Source organism: Chiloscyllium plagiosum, unplaced genomic scaffold, assembly GCF_037043375.1.
Source record: "Chiloscyllium plagiosum isolate Xiang-an unplaced genomic scaffold, Cpla_swu_hap1 HiC_scaffold_27, whole genome shotgun sequence".
NCBI classification, from domain to species: domain Eukaryota; kingdom Metazoa; phylum Chordata; class Chondrichthyes; order Orectolobiformes; family Hemiscylliidae; genus Chiloscyllium; species Chiloscyllium plagiosum.
In genome coordinates, this window is record NW_028270165.1 from 53,780,250 (window position 1) to 53,798,722 (window position 18,473).

At 45.9% G+C, this 18,473-nt stretch overlaps 1 protein-coding gene across 1 annotated transcript in view; it reads left to right on the forward strand.

Annotated features, from left to right (window-relative positions):
- Positions 1-18,473, forward strand: part of LOC148144102 (uncharacterized) — a 58,686-nt gene that overhangs the window by 19,300 nt on the left and 20,913 nt on the right. The gene's annotated exons all lie outside the window — the stretch shown is intronic.

The window sequence follows — 18,473 nt, forward strand, 5'->3', positions numbered from 1 at the left end:
TGAAAGCTTTGAGCTCCAGATGGATTTTTGTTTTAAAGCTGCTCATTTCTTCCAGCCTCCTGCACCAAGTTTCTAATGTCGTGTATCAGGTGGAGCAGTGAATGAGTAGCTAGTATCGTTAGAAATTGTAAATGTTTAAGGAGGTACAGGTACTGCATCGTTTCATCAGCATTGTAAAGGTTACTGGCTGCACTGGGAGGTGTGGGCTGTGTTCACTCGAAACTCTTATCTTTAAAATTGAGAATAGCTAAAATGATATATTCAGAAACATCATTGAAGTCTAAACACATTTCAATTTTTTAAAAGAGCTGCTGAAATCTTTCTGAAACTTGCACTGGAATATGTGCAGTTAGGCCACAGCTCAGGACAGGCTGTAAGGGGTGAATGACCTATTCCTCATTTTGTGAAATTGTTTTCAACTATGTAGACATAGTCATAGAGTTGTAGAGCCTGAAACAAACCCTTCAGTCCATACCTTAAATGAAGCTGGTGACCCATTTGCCAGCATTTGGCCCATGTTCATCTGTACCCTTCCTATTCATATCCCCATCTAGATGCCTTTTAAATGTTGTAATTGTACCAGCCTCCACCACTTCTGGCAGTTCATTCCATACACGCACCACCCTCTGCGTGAAAATGTTGCCCCTCAGATCCCTTTCCCCACTCACCTTCAACCTGTGCCCCTTTAGTACTGGACTCCCCTACCTGGGGAAAGACCTTGGGTATTCACCCTATCCATGCCCCTTACAAATGTCTATAATTTTAAGGAGGAGAAAATGAGGACTGCAAATGCTAGACATCATTTTCCACACCCCCCCCCCACTTTATCCCAGTCCCGTGCCTTCAACTCAGCACGCCCTCTTGACCTGTCCATCAACTTTTCAATCTATCAGCTCCACCCACTTCTCCAACCTATCCATCGCCAAACCGTTACTACCCGATGCCTGGAGGAGGAACACCTCATATTCTGCCTTGCAACCCTGCAACCCCACAGGACAAATGTGGATTTCAACAGTTTCCTCACCTCCCCCACTTTATCCCAGTCCCAAGCCTCCAACTTGGCGCTGCCCCTTCTGACCTGTCCATCATTTTTTCCTATCTATCTGCACCATAACCCCCTCCGAACTATCATCTTGCCACCCCAACCCCCACCTCTCTCTCTCTCTCTCTCTCTCTCACACACACACACACACACACACACACACACACACACACACACACACATCCATACACCTACCTTCATCTACCTATGGCATTCTCAGCTACCTTATCCCCAACCCCACCCTCTTCCCATTTATCTCTCAGCACCCCCGGCCCACAAGCCTCGTTCCTGATGAAGGGCTTATGCCCAAAACATCAATTCTCCTGCTCCTTGGCTGCTGCCTGACCTGCTATGGTTTTCCAGCACCACACTCCCGGCATAATTTTAAGGTAATTGGAGGAAGGTTTCAGGGAGATGTCAGAGTAGGTTCTCTACTCAGATAGTGGTGGCTGTGTGAAATGCGCTGTCAACAGTGGTAGTGGAGTCAGATACATTAGGGACATTTAATCGACTCTTGGATAGGTACATGAAACTTAGTACAATAAATGGTATGTAGGTCAGTCTGATCTTAGAGTAGGATAAAGGGCCGGTACTGCATCGAGTGCCGAAGGGCCTGTACTGTGCTATGTACCTAAGTAGAGTTAAAAGTTTTGTTTTATCAGCAGTACAGTCAGATCCGAGCAAACCAAGGACATGCAGGTCATACTGCGCTTAGATAGAGTGAGGCATACAGGGTTACAGCTGCACAAGAGGTGCGCAGAAGCAACATTAGATTTCAAATTGGAGAGCTCCATTCAGCAGTCTAATAATGGCAGGGAAGAAGCTATTCTTGAACCTGTTGGTACATGTGTTCAAGCTTCTGTATCTTCTGCCTGACAGAAGATGGTGCAGGAGATCATTCCCGGGGTGGGAGGGGTCTTTGAGGTTGGTAGCCTTTCCACAACAACGAGAAGTGTAGATGGATTACATGAGTGGGAGGTTGGCTTCCGTGATGGACTGTGCTGTGCACACCACCTTCTGTAATTTCTTCCGGTCCTGGGCAGAGCAGTTGCCGTAGCAGGACGTGATGCACCCAGATTCAATGCTTTCTGTGGTGCATCTGTAAATGTTGGTGAGTGTCATTATGGACATGCTGAATTTCTTGAGCATCCTGAGGAAGAAAAGGCATTGTTGTGCCTTCTTGACCGTTGCATGGGTACGTTTAGATATTTAGCCACTCCTTTCTCACTATTACTAACTCCTTTACTTGATGCAGTCAGTCAGTTTCATACCTTGTGCTAAATATTATGAAGGGCAAAGGTCGTGTACATACATAATATGAAATCTTTAAACTTGAATTCATTTTAAAGAGCAGAACAACGTATTTATGGTAAAAATGGGTAAACTTAACAGGTTTTATGAAGGGTGAGAGTGGGAAGTATGTGGAGGTGCATGTTAAAACAGGACAGAGTCTGCATGGCTTTGACAACAGGAGGTCATGTCTGACAAATCTATTAGGATTCTTTGTGCAGGTAGTGAGTAAGTTAGACAAAGGGAGAGCCAGTGGACGTGAGCGATTTGGATTTCCAGAAGGCCTTTGACAAGGTGCCGTGCAGGAGGCTGCTAAGTAAGATAAGAGTCCCTGGTGTAGGAGCAAGGTACTGGCACGGATAGAGGATTGGCTGACTGGCAGAAGGCAGAGAGTTGGCATAAAGGGGTCTTTGGAGTTCCAAAGGGGTCCATGTTGAGAATGCTTGGACAGCCCAGGAGAATGGTCAGAGAAGGGGCAGATGGAATACAATGTGGTAAAGTCTGAGGTTATGCACTTTGGTGGGAAGACCAGAAACAGAGACTGTTCTCAAAATGGGAAAGGCTTCGGAAATGTGAAACAGAAAGGGATTGGGGAATCCCAGCTCAGGGGGAGGATTGTACCATTCATTCGGGATGGTGTGGAAAGGATCGTACCATTGAGATTTGGCAGGATTGTACCCTTAATGGCTGTGGGGGAGTAAAGGATTATACCATTCAGAGGGGAACGATTGCATCATTCAAAGGTGGAGGGTTGTGGAGGAGAGGATTGTACCATTCACATCATTGGGTGTGGATTGTACCATTCACAGAGAGAATTATTTATTTTTATTTTTCAGAATTTCCAGGATACAGGACATATGCCAATTTTCCCCACCAGAAATCGACTGAAACTGGGTGCACTAAAAAAATCCAGCAGGAAGATTATCAGTAAAAAAGGTCTAGTTTCAGTCATAGCAGTTAAAGACTTATAGAGTCACATGCACAGAAACAGACACTTCATTCAACTCATCCATGCTGACTAGATGTTCCAATCTGGCCCAGTTCCAAGTTCCAGCATTTGCTCCATATTCCTCTAAATATGAACTATTCATCTAGACACCTTTTTAAATGTTGTAATTGTACCCACCACTACCTCTGGCTGCTCATTCCATAACACTCTACCTTCTGCATGAAAACATTGCCCCTTAGTTCCTTTTTAAACATTTCCCCCTCTCATCTTAAGCTTCTACCTTCTAGTTTTGGACTCCTCCATCTTGGGGGAAAAGACCTTGGCTATTCGCCCTATCCATGATTTTCATGATTTTATAAAACTTCTAAGGTCACCCCTCAGCCGCCTCCGCTCCAGGGGGAACAGCCTCAGCCTAGTCAACTTCTCCCTATAGCTCAAATCCTCCAACCCTGGGAACATCCTTGTCAATCTTTTCTGAACCCTTTCAAGTTTCACAACATCCTTCCAAGAGGAAGGATGCTGGAATTGTACACTTATTCCAAAAGGGGCCTAAACATTCTCCTGTACAGCCACAACATGACCTCTCAAATCCTATACTCAATACTCTGACCAATAAAGGAACGTATACCAAACACCACCTTCACTATCCTATCTATCTGCAACTCCACTTTCAAGGAACTGTGAACTTGCACTCCAAAGTCTCTTTGTTCAACAACACTCCCTAGAACCTTCCCATTAAGTGTAGATGTGCTGCTCTGATTTGTTTTTCCAAAATGCAGCACCTCGCATTCATCTAAATTAAACTCCATCTGCCACTCTTCAGCCCATTGGCACATCTGATCAAGATCCCATTGTAATCTGAGGTAACATTCCTCATTATTCACTACACCTCCAATTTTGGTGTCATCAGTAAACCTACTAACTATACATCTATGTTCACATCCAAGTCATTTGCATAAAAAACACAGAAAGGAGTGGACCTAGCACCGATCCTTGTGGCACTTCAGTGGTCACAAGCCTCCAGTCTGAAAAGCAACTCTCCACCACCACCTTCTACCTTTGAGCCAGTTCTGTATACAAAGGGCTAGTTCTCTCTGTATTCCATAAGATCTAACCTTGCTAACCAGTCTCCCTTGGGGAACCTTGTCAAACACCTTACTGAAGTCCATATAGATCGTGTCCATTGCTCTGCCCTCATCAATCTTCTTTGGTACTTCTTCAAAGCACTCAATCAAATTTGTGAGACCTGATTTCCTATGCACAAAGCCATGCCGACAATCCCTAATCAGTCCTTGCTTTTCCAATTATGTATAAACCCTGTCTCTCAGGTTTCACTCCGACAACCTGCCCACCACCGATTTCAGGTTCTCTGGCTTTTCCTTATCACCTTTCTTAAATAGTGGTACCACGTTAACCAACCTCCAGTTTTCTGGCACCTCTCCTGTGACTATCAATGATACAAATATTTCAGCAAGGGGCCCAACAATCACTTCCCGTAGCCTCCCACAGAGTTCTCTGGTACACCTGATCAGGTCCTGGAGATTTATCCACCTTCGTGTTTCAAGACATCCAGCACCACCACCTCTGTAATATGGACATTTTTAAAGATGTTACAATCTATTTCCCTACACTCTATATTTTTTATGTCCTTCTCCAGAGTAAACATTGATGCAAAATACTTGTTTAGTATCTCCCCCATCTCCTGTAGTTCCACACATTGGCTGCCTTGCTCATCTTTGATGTGCCCTATTCTCTCCCCAGTGACCCTTTTGTCCTTAATGTATTTGTAAAAACACTTTGGCAAATAGGGTTAAGGAGAGTCCAATGTTATCTCATGTCCAGTTTTTGCCCTCCTGGTTTCCCTTTTAAGTATACTCCTACTACCTTTATACTCTAAGGATTCACTCAATCTATCCTGTCTATACCTGACATATGCTTCCTCCTTTTTCTGAACCAAACAATCAATTTCTCCAGTCATCCAACATTCCCTACACCTACCAGACATTCCTTTCACCCTAACAGGAATATACTGTCTCTGGATTCACGTTATCTCATTTCTGAAGGCTTCCCATTTTCCAGCCGTCTCTTTACCTGCAAACATCTGCCCCCAAACAGCTTTTGAAAGTTCTTGCCTATTACTGTCAAAATGAGACATTCTCCAATTTAGAATTTCAACTTTTAGATCTGGTCTATCCTTTTCCATCACTATTTTAAAATTAAGAGAATTATGGTCACTGGCCCCAAAGTGCACCCCCACTGACACCTCAGTCAGCTGTCCTGCCTTATTTCCCAAGAGTAGGTCAAGTTTTGCAACTTCTCCATAGATATATCCACATACTAAGTCAGAAATCTTTCTTGAACACGCTCAATAAATTCCTCTCCATTTAAACCCTTAAACCTATGGCAGTCCTGGTCTATGGTTGGAAAGTTAAATCCTCTACCATATCCATATAAGGGGAAATGAGTTTAAAACTGGGCACAATCCTCCAGGTGCAGTTTCAGCAACACTTCCTTCCCTTTATGTTCTATTCCTTTAGCGATAAAAGCGAATGCTGCATTCACTTTCTTACTTATCTACTGTACCTGCATGCTAGTTTTCTGAACCAAACAATTATGACTCATTAATGAGGATACCCAGATCCCTCTGCACCCCAGATCACCCCAAACCCTCTCTTAGATAATAGGTTGCTTTGCTGGTTTTGTTTTTGATCAAAATGCATGACCTCACACTTATCCACCTTAAACTCCATCTGCCACATTTTGGCCCACTCTCCTAACCTATCCAGATCCATTTGTAAGGTTCATATATCCTCATTGCAATCTACCATCATGCCTATTTATGTGTCATCCACAAATTTGGCAAATGAGCCTTTTATACGTGTATCCAAGTCACTAATGTAGATTGTAAATAGCTGGGGTCCAAGGACCCAACCCTGTGGCACCTGACTAGTTACTTCTTGCCATCCAGAAAAAAAAGCCATCAATTTGGACTGTCTGTCTTCTGCCCATCAGCCAGCCACCTATCCAAGCTGATAAATCAGCCCATATCGCATATGATCTAACCTTGCGAGTTAACGCTTTCTGTGGCACTTTAGCAAATGCCTTCTGAAAAGCCAGATATATTACATCTACAGGACCCCTATTATCCACTTGTTACATCTATGAAGAACTTAGTCAAATCTGATTTGCCCATCATAAAACCATGCTGACTCTGATAGACAGAGTTTTGACTTTTCAAACATCCTGATATTGCTTCCTTGATAATTGACCCTAACACCTTCCCAACAACAGATGTTAAACTAACTGGTCTGCAATTTCCCACATATTGCCTGCCTCCCTTTCTGAATACAGGCATTACATTAGCATTTTTCCAATCCACTGGAACCATAAGATCCTAAGATATAGGAGCAGAAACTAAGCCATTCAATCATGGCTGAAACGTTTCTCAAATCCATTCTCCCGCTTTCTTTGATCACCTTGACAATCAAGAACCTACCTATCTCTGTATTAAATAAACTCAATGAATCTTTCTCATGTCCAGGGAATATTGTAACTAATGAATCCACAATCTCCACTGCCACTTCCTTTAGTACCCTAGGATGTAGGCCATCAGGCCCAGGGGATTTGTTTGCCCTCAATCCTAACAGTGTACCTATCGACGTTGATTGTTTAAGTTCTACCTTTTCTATAGCCTTTGACTTGCTCGTTCCAATACGAATGGTACTGCTGTCCTCTAACGTGAAAACTGAGGAAAAGTATTGATTTAGCAGCTCTGTCATTTCAGTGTTCCCCTTATTAACTCACCTGCTTCACCTTCCAAGGAACCAACATTTACTTTAGCGACTCTGTTCCCTTTGGCAGACCAACAGAAGCTTTTGATATTTTATGCTAGACTTCTTTCGTAATTTACCTGACCTATTCTATTCATCTTTGAAAATCCCTTTGTTTGTGTCTGGAAGTTTCCCGATGTTTCAGCTTTCCAAAGGTCTGGAGTAACATTCCTGAACAGGCTGGGGGCGGGGAAAACCAACCCCCATTGTTCCCTATTGGTGGGTGGGCTCCCCAGCCACGCCCCCTCAGTTGGTGACGACGTCGTCGGGACCACGCCCCCTGTATGTTGGCGCATGTGCAGTGTAGGTCCCGCGGCCGGACATAGACAGTGTGACTGAGTGTGGGGGAGGAATGGCGCCGGCGGCTGAAGGAACAAGAACAGGAGCCGCTGGAAAAGCTGAGAAGGTCCGGCAGCTCGTGTCGGGAGGAATGTGAGGAGGTGTTTCGGGTCCGGGGATCCTCCTTCAGAACAGGACCAGGTTTCAGGAACATCCCGGGGAGGTCGCCAGGCCCGAGCGCCAAGACCTGGCTCCTGCCCCCGGGGAGAGGAGACAGTGAGACAGGGTAGGATTGGGACCCGCGGGAGGAGGGAGACTGGGGAGTTTATAAACTCCTAGGGGGAGGCCTCAGGCCTCCAATAGAAGCCCCACAGGCCCAGCGTTTACTTCACCGGCGAAGGAGCTCTCGGGTTGCCCGGGCAACCGGCCGCCAGCTTTGTGAGGGTCAGGCGCCTGTTGTCTTGGGACGGGGTTGTTGGATTGTTGTATAATATTGATCTCCTCTGTGCTTTTAATCTTGAAGATTTTTAAAATGTACATTGGCTTCAATTTCTGAATTCTAAGTACAGAAGCAAAATATAAACATCTCCTGACATGTATCCCAACATGTGCATAGTAGCCAAGACTACCTCAAGATTTACTGAGGTGCTGAATCAATAGCTCTTTCCCTTTTGATTAATGAAGGTGGTGCCCAGCAGACTCCTGCACACAGCCTGTTCTGTCAGCCTTTATGGGAAAGATAGGATAGCAAAACCGAGACACCCGTGTAGCCAAGTAATCTGAAGTCACACTTTGGTGTTTTAATCGCCTCAAATGCATGCCATTCAGAATAATATCAAGGCTAGAGGCGTACCAGGCTCCCCAAGATAGCCAGGATGGATAACATACAGGAGAGCTGAAGTGTTATCCTTATCAAGCCTGTAATGTCTTCACAAATCTCTAACAAGTTAGTTAAATTCAGTGTCCCCGTCAGAAATCCCATGCAGACTCTTCCTAATCAATCCACCTTTCTCCATGTGACTACTAATTTTGACCAGAATAAGTATTACTGGAAGCTTCTCCACCAAATTTAAACTGGCAGGTGGGACTAGATTGGGTTGGGATATCTGGTCGGCATGGACGGGTTGGACCGAAGGGTCTGTTTCCATGCTGTACATCTCTGTGACTCTATAATTGCTGAGATTAACTTTACAACCTTTCTTAAACCAGGCTGCAATGTTTGCAATTCTCCAGTCTTCTGGCACCTCCTCCAAGTCCCTTCCTTCAAGATTGTTGGATGCATTTCATCAGTGCCTTGTCAAACTTCAAGGACCAAATGCTTATCGAAGACTTCTTTCATGTAAATTTTGAACTCTTGGGAGGTCATGTTGCGGCTGTACAGAACATTGGTTAGGACACTGTTGGAATATTACGTGCAATTCTGGTCTCCTTCCAACGAAAAGATGTTGTGAAACTTGAAAGGGTTCAGAAACGATTTACAAGAATGTCGCCAGGGTTGGAGGATTTGAGCAAGAGGGAGAGGCTGAACAGACTGGAGCTGTTTTCCCTGGAGTTTTGGAGCCTGAGGGATAACCTTATAGAGGTTTACAAATTTATAAGGGGCATGTATAGGATAAATAGACAGTCTTTTCCCTGGGTTCAGGTCTGTTTCCATGCTGTACATCTCTATGACTCTGTTGGTTGCATCTGTAAGATCCTGAATCAGCACCTTGAGGAGAATTAGAGTGGAGTGAGAACAGAGGGGGAGAGAGAGTGGGATGTTGCGTTCAATTTTGTGGAATAACAAAAGAAAAGTACAATCTGCAGAAGGTAGACTTGCTTGTTCAGAATTGTTACACTGCACTAAGTGTAATAACTTTTGTAATCTCTTTTTACAGAGTATTTGAAGATCTGAAGACGGAAATTTCAAAATCGCCTTATGTCCGACGCATTGACTCTTCTGCTCCTTGGATGCTGCCTGACCTACAGTGCTTTTCCAGCGTCATACTTTTAAACTCTTGACTCTCCAGCATCTGCAGTCCTCACTTTCACATCAATGTCTGACAGTGACACTGGGACATCGGGACTGCAATGATTTTTGACTGTGATTCTGTGAGAAGGAGCAAAGCGTTTGCTTCTGGCTTGAATACATTTTCAGAATCAGTGGGACTGGATGAGAGACCCTACGTTGCAGCGCAGTGAGTATGGAGCCTGAAACAGTTATACAGCCTGGAAAGAGGAATTCACGGCAGGGTGGGGCTGTACCCACGTTTGTGTGCAGCTGAAGCTTCGGCCATGGAGAAACCCGAGGAATCCCGCCCCGTGAAGAAACCGTGGAAATGTGGCGACTGTGGGAAAGGCTTCTGTGCCCCGTCTGCTCTGGAGACTCATCGGCGCAGTCACACCGGGGAGAGGCCCTTCAGCTGCCCCGAGTGCAGGAAGGGCTTTACCCAGGCATCTGCCCTGCTGACCCACAAGCGGATCCACACGGGGGAGAGGCCCTTTAGTTGTCCCGAGTGCGGGAAGTGCTTTACCCAGGCCATCACACTTCAGAAACACCAGCAGGTCCACATAGGGGAGAGGCCCTTCAGTTGCCCCAGGTGCAGTAAGGTGTTCACCTGCTCCTCCCACCTGCAGAGGCACCAGCAAGTTCACGTGCCATAGCAGGGGCATTGAAGGAGTGACGGCTGAGTGCCATTATCGACTGGAGTATTAACCCAGTTCCAGGGCCTCCTGGGTTCGAATCCTGCTGTGGCAGATGGTGAAATTGGAATTCAGTCAGTAATCTGGAGTTCCAAGTCTAATGATGAAGCCATTTTTGGGGTGGAGGGGGAAGAAAACCCCCATCTTATTCACTCACGTCATTTTTCGGGAAGGAAACTGCCGTTGTGGGAAAGGATTCACTCAGTCGTCCCAGCTGCATCCTTTACCCTGTCTGGCCTATGGTTGACTCTACACTGCCTTCCACCGCCCCCCCCACCCCCACTCCCTTCTCTTCCCCACTGGGCCCCTCCCTCTCCCCAGCAAATGAACAGGGAGAAACCTACTTGGATATAGAGTATATGTTGAAATTGCTGAATGAGGCAATACTTCCTACAGGTTAAGAAAGGGAGTGTGTGCACTTTGACTTTGAGCTGTTTTTAAAAAAAAAAGCTACTTTTTCCACGCCTTTTTGCTGGGGGGAATCTGAAGCTGTAACAAAGTTGTGTCACAATAAAGGGTTACCTGAACTTACCGCCAGGCTCAGACTCTCTTTGAAGGCTTTGAGCTTCAAATGGTTTTTGTTTTAAACCTGTTGATTTCTTTCAGCCTCCTGCACTAAGTTTCCAATGTCGTGTATCAGATGGAGCAGTGAATGAGTAGCTAGTATCGTTGGAAATTGCAAATATTTCAGGAGTGCAGGTACTGTTTCGTTTTATCGGCATTGTAAAGTTTACTGGCAGCACCAGGAGGTGTGGGCTGTGTTAATTAGAAATGATGTGGAGTTGCTGGTGTTGGACTGAGGTGGATAAAGTTTAAAATCTACACAACTCCAGGTTATAGTCCCAACAGATTTATTTGGAAGTGCTAGCTTTTGGAGCGCTGCTCCTTCATCGGGTAGCTGTTGAGCAGGATCATAAGACATAGAATTTATGGCCAAACATTACAGTGTCATGCAGTTGATAAGATTTCCTGAACCAGTCCAGTTGCAGTTCAGTCTTTCATCTTTTAGAATGGGTTGCAGGTTTCGGTTCATTAACATGTATATCCCAGAACTACTTTTAACTCACATTACTCTTTGGAAGGTCAGTGTGGACATTTTGGGCCAAAGGGCCAGTTTCCATACTGTAGGGAATCAAATCTAATCTACACGCACACACATTGGAGAGGGCAGGGTGAGACTTGTCTTTCACTTTGCAGAAGGTGGGAGGTTCTGGAAGCTGTGATTCAGGGTAAACACACGCTGGAAGACCTTTGGCTCAGAGAGATGGAGTTGGAAGCCAGGCTGCAGACATGTCACGGGGAAAGTTAACCGGACACTTTATTCCAGAAGATGGTCATTCCCCTCTGGACAGAGCCTTCTGATTAGGTCATTGGACAGGGTCAGAAGGGTGAGACTGTGAATCACACAGGTAAAGGGGATCTGAGATTGGGCAGTGGGGAAGAGCTAACTGGCTGAGTGGTGGGAGGGGGGGGGTGCTGGGGGTAAGGGGCAGAATATTGACAGGTGATTGTCGTCTTTCTCTGCAGTTAGCAGGAGGCCAGATGGCATCAGTGTCTGTCTGGTACCAGGTTCAGGAACCGACGTGCTCAGGACAGGAGAAGTGGGAAAGGGAGGCTGCAGTGGGTGTGGTCCATAAATCTCAGGAGGGGAGAGCTTCTGCTGAGGGCGCATGAGAAGTCAGAAGCTATGAAAACAAAGCAGAACATCAAAGCTCTGGGTGGCATGGTGGCTCAGTCGTTAGTACTGCTGCCTCACAGTGCTGGGTTTGATTCCAGCCTCAGGTGACTTTGGTACATTGTCCCCCTTGTGTCTACGTGGGTTTCCTTCAGGTGCTCCAGTTTCCTCCCACAGTCCAAAGATCTGCAGTTTCGGGTGGATCAGCTGTGCTGAAGTGTCCAGGGATATGCATTTTCGGGTGCGTAGGGTATGGTAAGTGGGTTGGTCTGGTGGGATGCTGTTTGGAAGGTCAGTGTGAGGTGAATGGGCTGAATAGCCTGCAGGGATTATGTGATTCTACTGCTTTAGCCATTTGTATATTGAGAAATGATTACTGTGGTCCTGGGAAAGGTGGGATTTATAGTGTCACTGTCCTCTGTCCATTATCTTTCTGTCCCCCTGTCCATTTTCTCTCTCTTGACACCCACCCTCAGCTCCCCCCCCCCCCCCCCCCCCAACCATTCTCTTTCCCCACCACCTATTATTTCTCATGCCTCCATCCCTCTTTGATCGCTGTATCAAGCCCTTCTAAGAAGAGAGAGACAGATGATGATGACTACCTGGGAGATGGGGGTGCACAAGAAATGGCTGATCTTTAACATTGAGCATAGCTACTCAAACAACATTAAAGCATGTTCAATTCTATTTTTAAAAAAGCTGCAGGCATCTTACTGAAACTTGCGTTGAAACATGTGCAGTCTGGCCACAGTTGAGGACAGGCTGTAAGGGGTGAGTTGCCCATTCTAATATTGTCAAATTGGTTCAGACTATGAAGAAATAGAGTCATGGAGCATGGAATGAAACAGTTTGGTCTGTGCCGATCAGATATCCTAAATTAATCTACTCCTATTTGCCAACACTTGGCCCAAACCCTTTAAACCTTCCTATTCGTACACCCATCCAGATGCCTTTTAAAAGTTGTAATTGTACCAGCCTCCACTCCGGCAGCTCATTCAATACATTTACCATCCTCTGCGTGAAACAAGTTACCCCTCAGGTCCCTTTTAAACCTTTCCCCAATCACCCAAAACTAATGTCCTCTAGTTCTGGCATTTCTTGAGATAAATTAAATGTCTCACGTTTTTTCTCATCCTTTGGTCCCTCATCTTTCCCCACTCAACCTAAACCTATGCCCTCCAGTTTGTGACTCCCCTAACCAAGGGAAAAGATGTACAAAAGTTGAGCAGCCAGCCAAAATGCAAAAGGAATACAATGTTGAGCCACAGGGGGGATAAAATTGTGGTTCAACTTTTTTTTTCCTCCGATTGGCATTTAGAACATAGAACAATACAGCACAGAACAGGCCCTTCGGCCCACGATGTTGTGCCGAACATTTGTCCTAGCTTAAACACCCATCCATGTACCTATCCAATTGCCGCTTAAAGGTCACCAAAGATTCTGACTCTGCCACTCCCACAGGCAGCGCATTCCATGCCCCCACCACTCTCTGGGTAAAGAACCCACCCCTGACATCTCCCCTAACATCTCCCCTATACCTTCCACCCTTCACCTTAAATTTATGTCCCCTTGTAACACTCTGTTGCACCCGGGGAAAAAGTTTCTGACTGTCTACTCTATCTATTCCTCTGATCATCTTATAAACCTCTATCAAGTCACCCCTCATCCTTCGCTGTTCCAACGAGAAAAGGCCTAGCACTCTCAACCTATCCTCGTACGACCTATTCTCCATTCCAGGCAACATCCGGGTAAATCTTCTCTGCACCCTCTCCAAAGCTTCCACATCTTCCCTAAAGTGAGGCGACCAGAACTGCACACAGTACTCCAAATGTGACTTAACCAAAGTCCTGTACAGTTGCAACATCACTTCACGACTCTTGAATTCAGTCCCTCTGCTAATGAACGCTAATACACCATAGGCCTTCTTACAAGCTCTATCCACCTGAGTGGCAACTTTCAAAGATCTATGAACATAGATCCCAAGATCCCTCTGTTCCTCCACGAAGAACCCTACCGTTAACCCTGTATTCCGCATTCTTATTTGTTTTTCCAAAATGGACAACCTCACACTTGGCAGGGTTGAACTCCATCTGCCACTCCTCAGCCCAGTTCTGCATCATATCTAAGTCTCTTTGCAGCCGACAACAGCCCTCCTCACTATCCACAACTCCACCAATCTTCGTATCATCTGCAAATTTACTGACCCACCCTTCGACTCCCTCATTCAAGTCATTAATAAAAATTACAAACAGCAGAGGACCCAGAACTGATCCCTGCGGAACTCCACTTGTAACTGGGCTCCAGGCTGAATATTTGCCATCTACCACCACTCTCTGACTTTGACCGGTTAGCCAGTTTTCTATCCAATTGGCCAAATTTCCCTCTATCCCATGCCTCCTGACTTTCCGCATAAGCCTACCATGGGGAACCTTATCAAATGCCTTACTAAAATCCATGTATACTACATCCACTGCTCTACCCTCATCCACATGCTTGGTCACCTCCTCAAAGAATTCATTAAGACTTGTAAGGCAAGACCTACCCTTCACTAATCCGTGCTGGCTGTACCTAATCAAGCAGTGTCTTTCCAGATACTCATAAATCCTATCCCTCAGTACCCTTTGCATTACTTTGCCTACCACCGAAGTAAGACTAACTGGCCTGTAATTCCCGGGGTTATCCCTATTCCCTTTTTTGAACAGGGCACAACATTCGCCACTCTCCAGTCCCCTGGTACCACCCCCGTTGACAGTGAAGACGAAAAGATAATTGCCAATGGTACTGCAATTTCCTCTCTTGCTTCCCACATAATCCTAGGATATATCCCGTCAGGCCCCGGGGGACTTGTCTATCCTCAAGTTGTTCAAAATGTCCAACACATCTTCCTTCCTAACAAGTATCTCCTCTAGCTTACCAGTCCATTTCACACTCTCCTCTTCAACAATACGGTCCCTCTCGTTCGTAAATACTGAAGAAAAGTACTCATTCAAGACATCTCCTATCTCTTCCGACTCAATACACAGTCTCCCACTACTGTCCTTGATCGGACCTACCCTCGTTCTCGTCATTCTCATGTTTCTCACATACGCTTAAAATGCCTTTGGATTATCCTTGATCCTATCCGCCAAAGATTTTTCATGCCCTCTCTTAGCTCTCCTAATCCCTTTCTTCAGGTCCCTTCTGGCTATCCTGTATCCCTCCACTGCTCTGTCTGAACCCTGTTTCCTCAACCTTATGTAAGCCTCCTTCTTCCTCTTTACAAGACATTCAACCTCCCTCGTCAACCAAGGTTCCCTCACACGACCATCTCTTTCCTGCCTGACAGGTACATACATATCAAGGACACGTCGTATCTGTTCCGTGAAAAAGTTCCACATTTCCACGACATCCTTCCCTGACAGCCTATGCTCCCAACTTATGCTACTCAGATCCTGTCTTACAGCATCATAATTACCCTTCCCCCAATTGTAAAACCTACCGTGTTGCACGCACCTATCTCTCTCCATAACCAAGGTGAAAGTCACAGAATTGTGGTCACCATCACCAAAATGTTCACCCACTAACAAGCCCATCACTTGTCCCGGTTCATTACCGAGTACCAAATCCAATATGGTCTCCCCTCTGGTCGGACAATCTACATACTAGTTAGAAAAGCTTCCTGGACACACTGCGCAAACACCGCCCCATCCAATCTATTTGATCTGAAGAGCTCCCAATCAATATTTGGGAAGTTGAAATCGCCCATGACTACTACCCTGTGGCTTCTGCACCTTTCCAAAATCTGTTTCCCAATCTGTTTCTCCACATCTCTGCTGCTATTGGGGGGCCTATAGTAAACACCCAACAAGGTGACTGCACCTTTCCTATTTCTGACTTCAGCCCATACTACCTCCAAAGGCAGATCCCCCTCGAACTGCCTTTCTGCAGCCGTTATACCATTTCTAATTAGCAACGCCACCCCCTCTCCTTTTTTACCACCCTCCCTAATCTTACTGAAACATCTGTAACCAGGAACCTCCAACAACCATTCCTGTCCCTCTTCTATCCACGTTTCCGTGATGGCCACAACATCGTAGTCCCAGGTACCGATCCACGCCTTAAGTTCACCCACCTTATTTCTGATACTCCTTGCGCTGAAGTATACGCATTTGAACCCATCTCTGTGTCCGCAAGTATTCCCTGTCTGTGCTACCTTCTTCACAGCCTCCCTACATTCTTGGACATCCTGACAAACAGCTAACCTACTTGCTGGACTACAAGTCCGGATCCCACCCCCCTGCCAAATTAGTTTAAACCCCCCCCCCGAAGAGTGCTAGCAAACCTACCCCCCAGGATATTGGTGCCCTTCTGGTTCAGGTGCAACCCGTCCTGCTTGTACAGGTCCCACCTTCCCCAGAATGCAGTCCAATTGGACACTTCAAATCTGTCAGTAACGTAAGCATCGCTGAAGAGCATAATGCGCATGCCCCTCGGTGTCAGCAAGCACTGCGCATGTCCGTTGGTGTCAGCAAAAGACCGAGCATGCTCCTGGTTGTACACACAAACGACTCATGACCTACTTTTGATGTACCAATAGGAAACTCGGGAGGACCGGAAGGTGTCTTGTCCTCCTGCCAATCGGAGCACCGCTATTGCCTGAATGCGGAAGTTGGATAATGAGCTTCTGAAGTTGCTGCTGCTGCTCCTGTCTCTCTGAATGAAGATTGAGCTTTACCCCAAACTGCAACTTTCTTCCTCTGTCCAACAACTGTGAGTACAGCACTCTCTTTTCTCGCCACCTATTCCACTTTTTTTTTCATTCTGGCGTTCAATTGTTGACTTGCAACAACTGAAAGGAAAGGGAGTGAATTCAGGGAGGGGACAGAGTGTAGCAATATTGGTCGAGAGTGTGGTGCTGGAAAAGCATAGCAGGTCAGGCAGCGTCCGAGGAGCAAGAAAATCGACGTTTTCCTGCTCCTCAGATGCTGCCTGACCTGCGTGCTTTTCCAGCACCACACTCTCGACTCTAATCTCCGGCATCTGCAGTTCTCACTTTTTTTGTCGAGAAATGTTGGTCCAGATTTATAGAAGAATACAACGCAGTACAGGCCCTTCGGCCCTCGATGTTGCGCCGATCCAAGCCCAACTAACCTACACTAGCCCACTATCCTCCATATACCTATCCAATGCCCGCTTAAATGCCCATAATGAGGGAGAGTCCACCACTGCTACTGGCAGGGCATTCCACGAACTCACGACTCGCTGAGTAAAGAACCTACCCCTAACATCTGTCCTATACCTACCCCCCTTAATTTAAAGCTATGCCCCCTTGTAATAGCTGACTCCATACGTGGCAAAAGATTCTCACTGTCGACCCTATCTAAACCCCTAATCATCTTGTACACCTCTATCAAGTCACCCTAAACCTTCTTTTCTCCAATGAAAACAACCCCAAGTGCCTCAGCCTTTCCTCATATGATCTTTCTACCATACCAGGCAACATCCTGGTAAACCGCCTCTGCACCCGTTCCAGTGCCTCCACATCCTTCCTATAGTATGGCGACCAAAACTGCACACAATACTCCAGATGCGGCCGCACCAGAGTCTTATACAACTGCAACATGACCTCAGTACTCCGGAACTCAATTCCTCTACCAATAAAAGCTAGTACGCCATATGCCTTCTTCACCGCACTATTTACCTGGGTGGCAACTTTCAAAGATTTGTGTCTCAATTGGCAAACACATGGCAAATGCATTACCACAATGTGATAATATAGCCTTTGCTGTGAGAAAGCAGAAAGGAGGTGCATTGTTTTAATGGTGACATGTTGGGATATGGAGAAAGTGAGGAGTGCAGATGCTGGAGATCAGAGTTGACAAGTGTGACTCTGGAAAAGAACAGCGGGTCAGACAGCATCCGAGGACCAGGAGAGTTGACGTTTTGGACACGAGCCGTTCATCAGGAATGTTATGTGGATGTACAAAGAAGTTTCAGTGTCTTTCTACACCAGTCAATACCCGTTGTCAGACAGATGCACTAAGCAGTCAGCAGGGCAAGTGGTGTATTAGCAAGAGGAATTGAGTTCAGAAGTGGGGTAGGGCCTTCCCGCAGTTAGGGGGTCATTGAATATATTCAAGGCTGAGTTCATCTGATTTTTGAACAACAATGAAGTGGATGGTTATGAGGGAACAGAAAAAATGGTTTTAAGAACAGTTACAGCCACTCTCTGGCTAAAGAAATTTCTCCTAATCTCGGTTCTGAAAGGTCTTCCCTTTACTCTAAGGCTGTGCCCTCGGCTGCTAGTCTCTCCTTCCAATGGAAACATCTTCCCAACATCAACTCGTCTAGGCTATTGAGTATTCTGTTTGTTTCAATTAGATTCCCCTGAGTGTGACCCTGTTAATCAGCATGAACCAGACCCTTCAGGATGAGGTACAGCAGGGATTAGGTTCAACAAAGTGAGAATGGAGGGAGTGTGTGGGATAGAGATTTTGTACTTCCAGGGAATAAGAATTACAGAGAGTTTGCTATAAATTAGAATTGATTGGATGGGGCAATGGGCCAGGGAGTGGCAGATGGAGATTAATTTAGGGAAAAGTGATGTTTGCATTATGGTAAGGCAATCCAGGCAGGACAGTTAAGGGAGTGTTTCAGAACAAAGAGACCTTGGAGTGCAGGTTCATTGTTCCTTGAAAGTGCAGTCTCAGGTAGCCAGAACAGTGAAGAAGGCATTTTGTATGCTTT